At 34.9% G+C, this 13,631-nt stretch overlaps 1 pseudogene; it reads left to right on the top strand.

The window, feature by feature from the left end:
* The first annotated feature begins 78 nt into the window (after positions 1-78).
* On the top strand, positions 79-5,849 carry LOC101131575 (piggyBac transposable element-derived protein 3-like; annotated as a pseudogene).
* The last annotated feature ends 7,782 nt before the right edge of the window (positions 5,850-13,631 follow it).

Here is a 13,631-nt window from a genome sequence, read left to right as displayed (position 1 = left end):
ACAAATGATATCAATATCCAAAGCTTCTTCCCCTCCTTCGCTTCCCCCAACCTCCTTATACCCAGCTTCTCCCCAGTAATGACCTGTTACATTCTTCTTACCCTGATCATAGGATATCGACAGAGGCCCAGAGTTACCCTGGGAAAAAAATGTGGCTTAGAGAGGCTGCAGGGTTACTCTATATCCCTAGACTTTGACTTTGGCTCAGTTGTGCAAATTTCTAACTTTACTTTCTCATCAAGAGGTAGAGAAGTATGGTGGGTTTTGGGTTACCCATAGAGAGTGGATGCAATATCCTCAACGTCAGCTTTGCTCTTCAACTAACACTAGCATTTGTGCACCAGAATGAAACTGAATTTCCTCTGGTCCTTCTCCTCCGAGCAAGCAGGAGACTTATCTCTCTAATTGCCTAATGACAGGATATTAGTTCAATTTTTTACAGTAACTTTTACAACTCATTTTTTATCTGTCTCTCTGAATTTATGATCAATTTTCATCCACCTATTATTCATCCTACTGGGCAAAGTGCAAGCTCATTAGTGCAATGAGAAAGGTCCATTTTAATTTGGCACTGACTGACTTTTTTGTACAGTGCCTACTAAAACCCCAATCTTCTATAGCTGATTTACAAACTCCACATTTGTTGCATCCTTAACTTTCATTTCTATGTTTCCCTAAGTCTGTAATACTTCAGTTTGTCCTTCAATACTTCCTTTCCATGAACTCTTGCATATTTTCACAATTCACATTAAGTATTACTTGTTCTGCAAATCCTCCCCCAAATTCTGTATCCTAAGTAGAATTAGGTGATCCTCTGACTCCAGACAAATGTTAACCACAGTATAATTATATTACGGCATTTATCACATTCCGTTGTGTTTGTCTACCACAGCAATATCCACTTTATTATGAGCAATAAAAATAATGTCTTTAAAAAATCTTTATAGCCAAAGAGTTTAATGTAATTCCTGAAACACTGGGGCAACTCAGTAAGCATTATTTTTATTCATGGAGGATAGAGTATCAGTTTCACCAATAAATGGTGGTCTTTCATATCACTCCATTTTGCCATGGTAGCTTAAAGCACAGAAAACTTCATAGCTTGCAACAGCAGACATTTACTTTTCATTTACACATAATATTTTGGTGGCTGCAAGTCAGCTTTGGCTGCTGCAGTTCTGTTAAGCTCTATGAGCCTCTGAACACTCTGCTTTATGTGTTTTCCATTCCAGTACCCAACTTAAATGAACAGCTTCTATTTGAAACATGCTTGTCTCACGACAGAGCAAGATTAATGACAGAAAAACAGGATGCATTCTAAAGTTTCAGCTCATATCTGGCTGATTGTTACTTTGGCTCACATTTCATTACCTTAATTCGTTTCACCAATCTTGATAGCAATGAACTATAACTCCTTTCACAGAAGGAACAGCAAATAAGAAGAGAGTAGGTTTATATAAAATATGTATTAATATACAATAAATAATATATAATAATTTATATATAATGTAGGCATATTTATATGTGAATACATTATATATGTATATATGTATATGTTTGTGTGTAAGACCTTACAAAAAGCAAACATAAATGAGAAATAATAATGGAAAGTAATAAGAAATTTTATTACTGGTCAAAAATATTTACTTATTTGCTTTTTGTACGAGAAACACACTACCATTCTTTTCAAGGAGCACTCAATATTTCCGTCAGGCCTGGCACGGTGGCTCACCCCTGTAATCCCAGCACTTTGGGAGGCTGAAGTGGGCTGATCACTTGAGGTCAAGTGTTCGAGACCAGTCTGGCTATCATGGTGAAACACTGTCTCTATTGAAAATACAAAAAAAAAAAAAAATGTGCCAGACGTGGTGGTGAACTCCTATAATCCTGGCTACTTGGGAGGCTGAGGCATGAGAATCGCTTGAGCTCAGGAGCCAGAAGTTGCAGTGAGCCGAGATTGTGCCACTGCACTCCAGCCTGGGTGATAGAGCAAGATCTTGTCTCAAAAAACCAAAAACAAGAACAACGACAACAAAAATTTCAATCGATTGTGGCATCAACTCAAGATCCAGAATTTCTTGATATATTCTACTTTATGTCTTTATATAGTGTCTTTTGATTCAGAGACTTGCATGCTAAAACAGTGAGTATCCCACCATGACACCCACTACACACAAAGCCATAGAGAACATATAAAACTGGAACAGAATAAACCCCAGTAACAGTTTGGATTGCAAAGGGGGAAGAAAGGGAAGTGCCCAGCAGTCACAGGGCCATAGCAATTCTGAAATCCTACTGGCCAAATATCACGTGTTTTCCTTATACTGAAAGTTTGCCCTTAGTCTGCCTCCCTTGCATAGCTTCCTGGCCTACTGATCTTAGAATTTTTTTATGAGTGCTGTTATGTCCTTTTCTTCTCCCATTTTTTCTTGGCCCCATCAAAGAGTATACTGGAGAGAGTATCACCTTCATGGCAGAGCAGCTTTCTTAATCTGATATTTCTGAAACTAAACTGAAAAAAAAATATTCTCAGGCTTTTTTAGCAGTTAATTGATCTTTTGAACATTTTGTAATAGCAACATCCAATGTTTGGTAGTAAATTTTGTATTCAAGTCAGAGTTTATATAATAATAAACAATAAAAAGACTGCAGCAGTAACATCATGAATAAACATAATGAAGTAACATTTTTAAGAGCAAAAAAATCAGTGGCTTATAGAACATTTGTTATTTTTAAAAAAACACTTTACATGTGATTGGCAAAAAACAGTGCATATTAAATGTACACAACCTGATGAGTTTGGAGATAAGTCTACATCTATGAAACCCTCATCAAAATCTATGACATAAACATATCCATTACTTCCTGAAGTTTCCTCTTGCCTTCCTTATTATTATTTATAATAACAGCACTTAATATAAGATATAACTTCTAGAAAATTGTTCAGTGCACAATACAGTATTGTTAGCTATCAGCACTATGCTGTACGATAGATCTCTAGGACTTGTTCATCTTGCTTGACTGAAATTTTGTACCTTTTGACTAATAACTCCCTATTTCCTCCTACCCCCAGCCCCTGGCAGCTATCATTCTACTATCCACTTTTATGAGTTTGACCTATTTTAGATTCTTTATGTAAGTGGTATTATGTATTTGTTCTGACATATTTTACTTAGCATAGTGTCCTCCAGATTCATCCACATTATTGCACATGGAAGAATTTTCTCTCTTTTATTTCGCTGTAGATGCAACAGTTGAATGTTCTATCGTCTTTATATACCAATTTCTTTATTCATTTGTCTGTTGAGGGACCATTAGTTTGTTTTATATTTTTACTATTGTAAATGATACTGAACTCAGCATGGAATACAGATATTTTTTGAGACAGTAATTTTAATTTTTTAAAATATATACCCCAAAATGGGATTTTTGGATCATATGGTAGCTCTAGTTTAATTTTTAAAGTAAATTACACACATTTTTTACAGTGGCTGTACCATTTTATATTCCCACTAATAGTGTACAAAGTTTCCTTTTTCTCCACACCCTTACCAATACTTTTTATCTGCCTTTTATGTAAGAGCCATTCTAACAGGTGTGAGGTGACATCTTATTGTGGTTTGATTTGAATTTCCTTGATGACTAGTGATGCAGAACATCGTCTTATATATATATTTCCAATTTGTGTGACTTCTTTGTAGATATATCTATTCAGTTCCTTTGCTCATTTTTTTTTTAGTCAGGTTAAATTTTTATTTGTGTTATTATTTATTTATTTAGCTCTTGAGTTGTAGGAGGTTCATGCATATTTTAGATGTTGATGTTCTATCAAATATATGGCTTGCCAATATTTTATTCCATTCCACAGGTTGCATTTTCATTTTGTTCATTATTTTCTTTGTTGTGCAGAAGTTTTTAGTTTGATGTAGTTCCACTTACCTATTTTTGTTTTTTTGCGTGTTACTTTAAATAACCAAAACAATTATAAGTAATAAGAACAATGCTGTTTAGGAATTTGTCCACTTATAGGCTTTTCAATTTGTTGGTTTACATTTGTTTATAATAATCTCTAGTAAGCCATTGTATTTCTGTGGTGTCAGTTGTAATGTCTCCTTTTTATTCCTTATTTTATTTATTTTAGTTGTCTCTCCTTTTTTTCCCCTTAGTCTAAAGGATTGTTGATTTTATCTTTTTTAGTATGTCCAGTGTTCCATTATTGGAACTCTAAGCATGTGGGAGTTATTTATATCCTACTGCTCAAGGTCATCTCCAAGGTCTGATTTTTCACAAATGTCTGCCTTCTGGGGTACATATTATCACATAGTGTGCAGAGTTAGTCACTGCTGCAGATACTGGCGTGCTGGGAGCTTGTCAAGTAGTGATGTGAGTTTTTGGAAACATTTTTGAAGCAATATCAAAAGACAAGTACATGTAATTTTACTGCACTATACCCTATGCTAGTGATTGTGCTGCAAAAAGAAAATACCGAAATTATTATTGTTGCATTAGTTATGGGTTTGACATTTTGTATGTTCCATTTTTGGAACACTCGGCAAACCACTACCACTAGGACTAATAATCGCTTTTTTGAGTTTTAGTCCCAAGATGTCTCAAACTCTAAGTTTGCATGAAATAACCTTTAAATACAGATGACAGCATAGAAGCAAGTACTATTCTGATACAACTACCTGAAAATGCTACAGCACCTGTTTCTGATGAGGACTCCGGGGACGAAGAAAGTGGAACAATAAATAATCTGCCAGGTTCTTTGTTGCGCGCAACTGCAAATCTTATAAAGGTGATTCTGATGCAGAGTCTAACTCTGATGATCCCTCATATGCACTTAAATTTGACTCTCCGGACGAAGATCCATCTACGTCTACGGCGCAGCAACTTCCACCATCAAGGAGGAGGAAAGTGGCAAAAATTGTTTGCAAATGGAAGAGAGGGACCTAACTGCACAACTTGTAGCAGGTAGAATTACAGAACCACCAAACGATTTATTCACCGAAATGAGAACTTCCACAGAAATTCTGGAACTTTTTCATGATGACGAAGTCTTTGAACTCATTGTCAAGTACTCCAACTTTACACGCTCGAAGTTAAGGGTGTACATCTTGGCTTGACTAGCTCCGAATTCAAACATTTTCTGGGAATTATTTTTCTGAGTGGTTACATCTCAGTTCCTAGAAGCCGGATGTTTTGGGAACAACAACAACAACAAACCAGATGCGCATAATGTACTGGTTATTGCTGCCATGAGACGTGACCGCTTTGAAACTAAATTTTCTAATTTGCATGTTGCTGACGATGCAAATTTGGATCCAATGGACAAATTTTCCAAGTTGCGACTTCTCATAAGCAAACATAATGAGAGATGTATGAAATTTGTTCCAAATGAGACATATTTCAGCTTTAATGAATCCATGGTTCCTTATTCTGGTCGTCACAGGTGCAAACAATTTATTCAGGGAAAGCCCATTCTGTTTGGCTGTTAAGTTTTGTTGTGGTGCCACATGTCTGTGTTACATTTGCTGCTTTCGGTCATATCAGGGTAAAAACCCAAATACTAAATATGAAGAATACGGTGTTGGTGCATCACTTATTCATAAGTTTAGTGAGGGACTTACGCACACCCTGGATAATATCATTTTGTATTCGATAACTTTTTCACCAGTATTGCACTTCTTGATAAGCTCAGTTTAATGGGACGTCAAGCAACAGGTACAGTGAGAAAGAATCGCATTAACAAAGCCCCATTGGAATCAGATGTAGAAATCGTATTCAATTACGGAATCGGTGGCAAAGGCAATGTTGTCTGCAGAATGATATTTTCTTTATATATTTAAGTGCTCCAATGTTGGGTGCATATTTATTTATGAGTATTATATCCTCTTGCTGTATTGACTTCTTTATCACTATGTAATGACCTTTGTCTCTTGTTATAGTTTTTGGCTTAAAATCTATTTTATCTCATGTAAGTATAGCTACTCTTACTCTTTCTTGGTTTCCATTTTACATGGAATATTATCTTTCATCCCTATAGTTTCAGTCTATGTGTGTCTTTATAAGTGAAGTGTTTCTTGTTGGGTATTATTTTTCATCCATTAAGCTACTCTATTTCTCTGAATTGGAAAATTTAATCCAGTTACATTCAAGGTAGTTATTGACAGGTAATGGCTTACTCCTGCCATGTTGTTTGCTTTCTAGTTGCTTTGTAAATTGTTTCTTCTTTTCTTCAACTCTTACTGTCTTCCTTTGCGGTTAAGTGGCTTTGTCAAGTAGTATGTTTTGATTCCACTTTTTTTTTAAATTTTTAGTGTATTATTATAGGTTTTTGCTTTATGTTATGAAGCTTACAAAATATCTTATAACAAGTAATTGTAAGTGAATACAAACTTAAGTTTGATCACAAATAAAATAAAAAAACATACAAAGAAAAAATCCTACACTTTAACAATTGCCCGATACATACTGTGAATTTTTTATTTATTTTTTAAGATTGTATATCTTTTATCCCTTAACACATAAATAAAGTGCAATTTCATAAATCCATTGTGGAAAATAGTATTTAGGTTCCTCAAATATTAAAAATATAACTACCATATGATTAGCAATCCCGCCACTTGGTATATATCTAAATAAATAAAATCGGCATACCAAAGAAATATCTGCACTCCTACATTTATTATATAGCACTATTTGCAGTAGCCAAAATATGGAATCAACCTAATTATCCATCAATAAATGAATGGATAAAGAAAATGCAGAATATTTGTACTACAAAATACTATTCTGCAATGAAAAATGACTTAAATTTTATCATTTATGGCAACTTGGATAAGCCTGGAGGACATTATGTTAATTGAAATCAACCAGACACATCGAGACAAATACCACATGATCTTACTCGCACGTAAAATTTTAAAAAGTTGATCTCATCAAAGTGGAGAGCAGCATAGTTATTTTACTGGAAGCTTTGAAGGGTTGAGGGTAGGGTGGATGGGGAAAGGTTGGTCAAAACATAAAAAGTTCCAGTAATATAGGAGGAATAAATTCTAGTGTTCCATTGCATAACAATGTGACTGTAGTTAACAATTATGTATTTCAAAGTAACTAGAAGAGAAGATATTGAATGATCTCAGCACAAAGAAATGATTAGTGTTTGAGGTTATGGATATGCTAATTACCTTAGTTTGATCATTACACATTGTATACGTGTATTGAAACATCACACTGTACCCTCAAAATATGTACAATTGTTATGTCTCAATTAAATACAAAATCAAACAAAACAAACAAGAGAAAACCTGGAGAAATCACACTTCCGGATTTTAAAATATATTGCATAGCTACAGTAATCAAAATTATATAGTACCGGCATAAAAAAGACATACAGACCAATGGAAGAGAATGGAGAGCTCAGAAATAATACTATGCTTGTACATTCGACTGATCTTTGACATAGATGCAAAGAATATACTATGAAGAAAAAGTCTGTTTAATGAGTAGGGCTGGGAAAACTGAAATATCTGCTTGCAAAATAATGAAATTGGACGCTGATCTTACCTTATACAGAATAATTAACTCACTGAGTTGTAGATACAAACATAAAGGGAAAGCTTCTTGACATTGATCTTGGCAATGATTTTTTGGGTATAATATCTATTGTTCTTATATGTACATCTTGTCCACTATTGGCTTCAGGTATGAAATCTCTGCTCAGCTCTGCTTTACCATCTTCTTATTCCTGAATAAAATCCAAAGGAGCAGCCATTATTTGAGATATTTGGTCTCATGTTAGAGAAAAAACAGCAAGAGAGATGGTAAAAGCAGGTGGTGTATTTTATGGCATTTTCAAGGAAATGGCACAATGTCACTTCTGCTAACATACCAATAGACAAAAGAAATTACACGATCAAGACCAGTGTCAGTTGGGGAGGAAGCACGTGCCTCATGGGAGTCACTGCAAGACACATCTTGCAGTGATCAAGATTGAATAATACTCTTTTATAGTGAAGGAAAGAATAGTCAGAGTCAATAAGACAACTACTCTACCACTATGTAGACTCTAAGATATGGAGGCACACGCCAAGTGTTAATTACCCCGAAAGTACTATAACAGAATAGTTTTTAAAAACAGCAACAATTGAGCATTTATTTCTCAATTTTCTAGTTATTCAATAAATGTTTATTGCATAGCTCTTAATGACAGGCATTTAGTTATACAAACTTTAACAGATATTAACCCTGAACTAATGTAATTATCACATAGTATGCAAATGGAAAGTAAGTAATAAGAACTTATTATGCATTGTGATACTGGTATGGAAGGCTAAGTATGTGGTGTTCTCAATAGGAGCAAGTGAAGGAAACTGCCTTGACTCAGATGTAACAAAAAACTGATCTTCACTTGAGAGGGTCATGAAATAGATCTGGAGTAAATCAGGAGCTAGAAAACTTGAAAGTCAAAAGAAAAACAAGAGACATTTAGGAAAATCAATTTATAGGACTGCCTACACTAGATTTTTAATATAGTCTCTGAGGCTATGTACTATGTTTTAATGTAGGCCATTTTGTAATTTCCTTCAGTTCAGATTTTACTGTAAATATATTCTTCATTTATTATGTGGAAATAATAGATAGTTTTCTATAAAAACCAATAACTTGGGAAAATCAAGATTCTGAAGCATGCTTAATAATGACAACAATTTAAATTTAATGCTGACTAAGAAAATGTGAGAAAATTTCAAAAATTAATGGATATGAAAAACTTTAGAAGGACTTCATGGTGTCCATTCATTGTTCAGCTTATTTCAGAATAAAAAAATTAATTTTGTAGTAGCAATATATTTTCTACAGATATTCTACATTAAGTGTGTTTAAAATACATATAAATTAAAAAGCGAGTTTATATAAATCATTTTGTATGTGAATTGATGAAAACCAAATAGTGTATTTACTTAATACCTGGGAATAAAAAGATAAGTAGTAAAAAGTGTTAAAATATAAACCTAAGCCCATGTTAAATTTTTGTTTTATCTAATATATTTGCGTGGATATAGAATATACCATGCATACTAATAGTGTATGCATATATTTATATATACATGTACGTTAACTACATGAATTACAATATATAATGACTACTGTGAAGCTACCCATAGAGTACTAAAAAGACCTCTGACATAAGAACACTGGAAAGAGGACTCCAACTAATTAGAGTTATGAAAGCATATGGGTAACAAAGCTGTCTGAGCATGAATTTTCTCTTTTTAAATGGAAAACTTTTAGAATACAATAATATCTAAAGTTCTTTCAATATTTAACATTCTTTTATACAAATAAATATTGGAAAATGGAAGCATAGAATTGATTTAGTTTTCCAATTAGCAATGGACCAGACAGAAACACTGAAACTATTTTTTGACAATTTATTCCAAGGAGGACCTTTATTTTTATATTTTAAGCACTCTGATTTTATCCACTGTCCTTGAATTGTAAGGAAGGGTGGAAAAGTAAAATTTCTGTGCATCTATTTTATTCACTTCTTGACTTAATATGCCTGCATTTTATCACCTTTTCCCTTTCATTTCTTTAGAGCAATTCAGTCTAGTCTTTTTAATCTCCCCCTCATTCAGAGCACCCTCCTGTAGTATTACCCATGATTACAATCCTTTTCATTGTCCTTCACTCGACCTTTTCTATTTACGACAGGTTTATTTAGAAATGAGGTGACCACAAATGAAAACTTTATTAAAACTTTATTAAAGGTGAAACTGCTCAAAGCACTATGATGAGTGTTGTGGGTGAATACCATTTTAGAGTAAGAAATATCTGTTCTTAATAATATTATATGTTAGCAAAGCAGTTAGACATTTTCACAAATTTATCTGAAATACTGTGACAGAATATAGTCATAAAGTACTGTGGAGGAGAAATAATTTCTTTTGGGGGAGAGAGAATGATGATATAATCAGGAACATACGTTCAATGCAGGACAAACTTTCACTAACTATTATATTGCCACAGGCCATATCAATTCAGTATTAAAACTTGAAACCTTTAGATAGATATTAGCATCCACCAGCCTTCATCATATAAATATCAAATAAAGAGACAATACTCATAAAATGTAGGTGCTTCAGTTCTTATTTCTGTAGCTGATAATACTCCCTAAGTTGATGTTAATACCCTTCCTTTTTATACCACCATTCTGAGTCCCCTTATCCACTGTTATTAGCTTGGCTGGAACAATTACATAATTTTGATTCCCACAGGATTCATGTCTTGGTGGTCCCAAGACATAGTGGTTTAGGTTTGTCATACCTGGTTACTGCCAATACAGTTCTTAGAACTCATGGCTGTCCTCTCCATGATAGTAAGAATCAATGTAATCAACCTTCTACCAAGAAACTGACCACTAATGGAAGACCATGGTGTCCTGGATTATAGTTTTAGGCTTTGGTGTTGGAAGGTTGGACAATAAATAGCTTTGGTGGATCTGCTTTTGTGAAGGGAAGTCCGCCACATAAAACTATGCATAGTCCATCCTTCCGTCACAGAAGTTTTGTACATAGACCCATTGAGCAAACATTAGTGTGACTTGGAAGAGAGGTTTACTGAAATTCAAAAGACAAATTTTCTTATACATGGATTGATAGTATTCTCTGCCGTGAATATCTTGTGAAGGTCATTAATGCATGCTACAGACATCACATTCTGTGCCCTTCCTGATAGACTCATTCACATATCTCTCTGACAGACTGTCTTGCTTCAACCTTCTAATCACAACATTCCAAAGTTTTTGATCATTTGACCAATGCATTAGCCACTACCCATGAATTAACTTACAATTCAGGTTATGTCAACATTTACACAAAACAGAGAATCCTAAGCATTATCCAAGTTATTCCAGTTAGGAAGACTTCTCTTCACCACTGTACTTTAGGTTTGTCTCTAAGAGAGGCTTTAGTGCAGTGATGATCTATTAACAGCTGTGGCCAGAATCCCATGCAGGATCATCTGAGTCACACTTGCACTTTTTCCTCCTTTAATCTGGTGACATATTACTTTCATTGTATGAAAGTTGTGAGTTGAGAGAAAGGTGGTGAGGCAGGATAAACATATATCATGGGAATATGAGCCAATTTTAAGGTAATAGATGTATGTATTCCACATGAGCTTAAGCCTGAACGAATACATACCATATTCATTTAAGAAGGGTGTGCTGCGGCTGGGCGCGGTTGCTCACACCTGTAATCCCAGCACTTTGGGAGGCCGAGGCAGGCGGATCACGAGGTCAGGAGATTGAGACCATCCTGGCTAACACGGTGAAACCCCGTCTCTACTAAAAATACAAACAATTAGCTGGGCGTGGTGGCAGGCGCCTGTAGTCCCAGCTACTTGGGAGGCTGAGGCAGGAGAATGGTGTGAACCCGGGAGGCGGAGCTTGCAGTGAGCTGAGATCTGAGATCATGCCACTGCAGTCCAGCCTGGGCGACAGAGCAAGACTCCGTCTCAAAAAAAAAAAAAAAAAAAAAAAAAAAAAAAAAAAAGAAAAGAAGGGTATGCTGCTATATGTGTGAAATGTATAATTTGTTGTACCACATAACACTCAGAAGGAAATTTGGATTACATGGTCACTTGGTATCTCCTGATCAGATATTAATTCTCTATCAGGGACCACTGAAAGCTAAAGCTACTTTTCAAATAATGTCAGAATTGCTTTCTATTAACCTTACCACAGACTCAATGCAGTATACCTATCTTCCAAAATTATTTCAGAAATAATAGGGTCAATTGTGCCATAGGTTTAAATGACAGAGAAGCTTGAATGTCAGCCCTGTGCTGCTAAAACTTCTTCTTTGGTCTAAACCACATCAAAACTAGCAACACTTAGAGTTATTCATTAACAGGTTGATCATCACACTCAGATATGACATATGTTGCTTCCAAAATCATATATATTGCCCACAAGTATTGTGCAAGGAGAAGCAAACTGTTTATGAATTTAAGTGGGATATTTAATGCACATCAGACCAAAGGATCCAAAAAAAGAATTGCTAGGTACCTCAATATTTGGGGGATTTAGCTCCCATCCTCAGACCTACATTCATTTTACTGATACATCTATATTGTTTGTTATTTTATATCTTCCATATCTAACTGTCATGATTTTGTCAATGTGATGGGCTATTGTGATGTTCTATGGGAAATTAAGACAATCAAATTCCTCTAGACTATGATATACTGGAGAGCAAATTTATACTGCTCTCCCTGCTCCTGATTATCTTAACTCATCAGGATTGAAAAAAGTTTGTACTAAATTGCTGTATACCACGTTATGGTGATTGGCTTTATTTGCTCAAGTAAGATATCACATATACAACCAGCAGCTGCCATCAGCATCAATACCCAATATTGACATCAATCTAGTTATTCTACAACTTGATGAATCTGGTGTCTGCCACCAGAAATGTGAATTAAAGGGAATATGATATAATCTCAACTCCTGTGTTTTTCAAGACACTAATGATATTATCTTCGTTGGATTTGATATTATTTTGGTTTGGTTCTGGCCAGTGAGTGGTTGAATATTTCCCCTGGCTTCCACCTGCCTTGTCTTAGTGTAAGAATGCCTAGTTTTCTGTTTAGTAAAATAATGTTGGAACTAATGACTGGAAGCAAGCACTGGAATTGTGAGTTAATTACTGCTGTACATTCTAGTACCAGGAAAATATATAGAGAAATAGTTTGGGGTTTATGGCATTCAATTAAAGTTTCAGAGATATGCAGAAGTGAGAGCCAGTAATCAAATACTCTCAGATGGTCTGTGAATCTCCTTTTCCTCAATGCATAGTGCTGGAAAAATGGCTGTAGAGTTTTTCTGGAAAAGGCTTGAAGGAAGCTTTTGAGTATATTTTTAGCCAAACTACAGGGTCGTTTCTCAGAAGGAATTGTTCTCAATCGTGGAGATAATAGATTTAAAAGTTGGCTTATATCTAACAACTGAGTAAAAGACTATGAATCTCCACGGTGCATTTAATCAGATTCCCCTCACCATCATTTTTCTGCATATAGAGGTCTAGAAGCCCCCTGGTAGGGGTGCTGTGATCAATCAGACATTTCCCTAGAGTCCTGTGAACCGGAACACATTATCCCTCCATTTCGTGGTTCATAATAGAAATAGTGTTCACTTTTTCTCAGAGGAAGACCATGACCTGATGATGTATAACACTTAGGTCTTTCTTTAAGACAATCTGCAACAGCATAGGAAAGGTGACTTTGTGTTTTTATCTGTCACATTTTGCATTCATTGAGACATTCATACTGAGGCCACACTTCCTCCAGAATACTCCCAGCTAGTGAATTACTGAGCTTTGCAGGAGTATTAGAGCCAGGTCACTGCTGCCCAACACATTCACTCCAGCATTTGTTACTGTTAGTCTTTTTTGTAACAGTCATGATTACAGATGTGAGGTGATATCTCATTGTGGTTTTGATTTACACTAATTTGATAATTAGTAATTTTGAGCATTTTTACATATAACTTTTGGGCACTTGTATATCTTCTTTTGATAAATGTCTATTTAGTGGTTTTGCTAATTTTTAAAATAAAATTATTCATT

Source organism: Gorilla gorilla, chromosome 19 (assembly GCF_029281585.2).
Source record: "Gorilla gorilla gorilla isolate KB3781 chromosome 19, NHGRI_mGorGor1-v2.1_pri, whole genome shotgun sequence".
NCBI classification, from domain to species: domain Eukaryota; kingdom Metazoa; phylum Chordata; class Mammalia; order Primates; family Hominidae; genus Gorilla; species Gorilla gorilla.
This window is presented reverse-complemented; position numbering and strand designations above follow the sequence as displayed.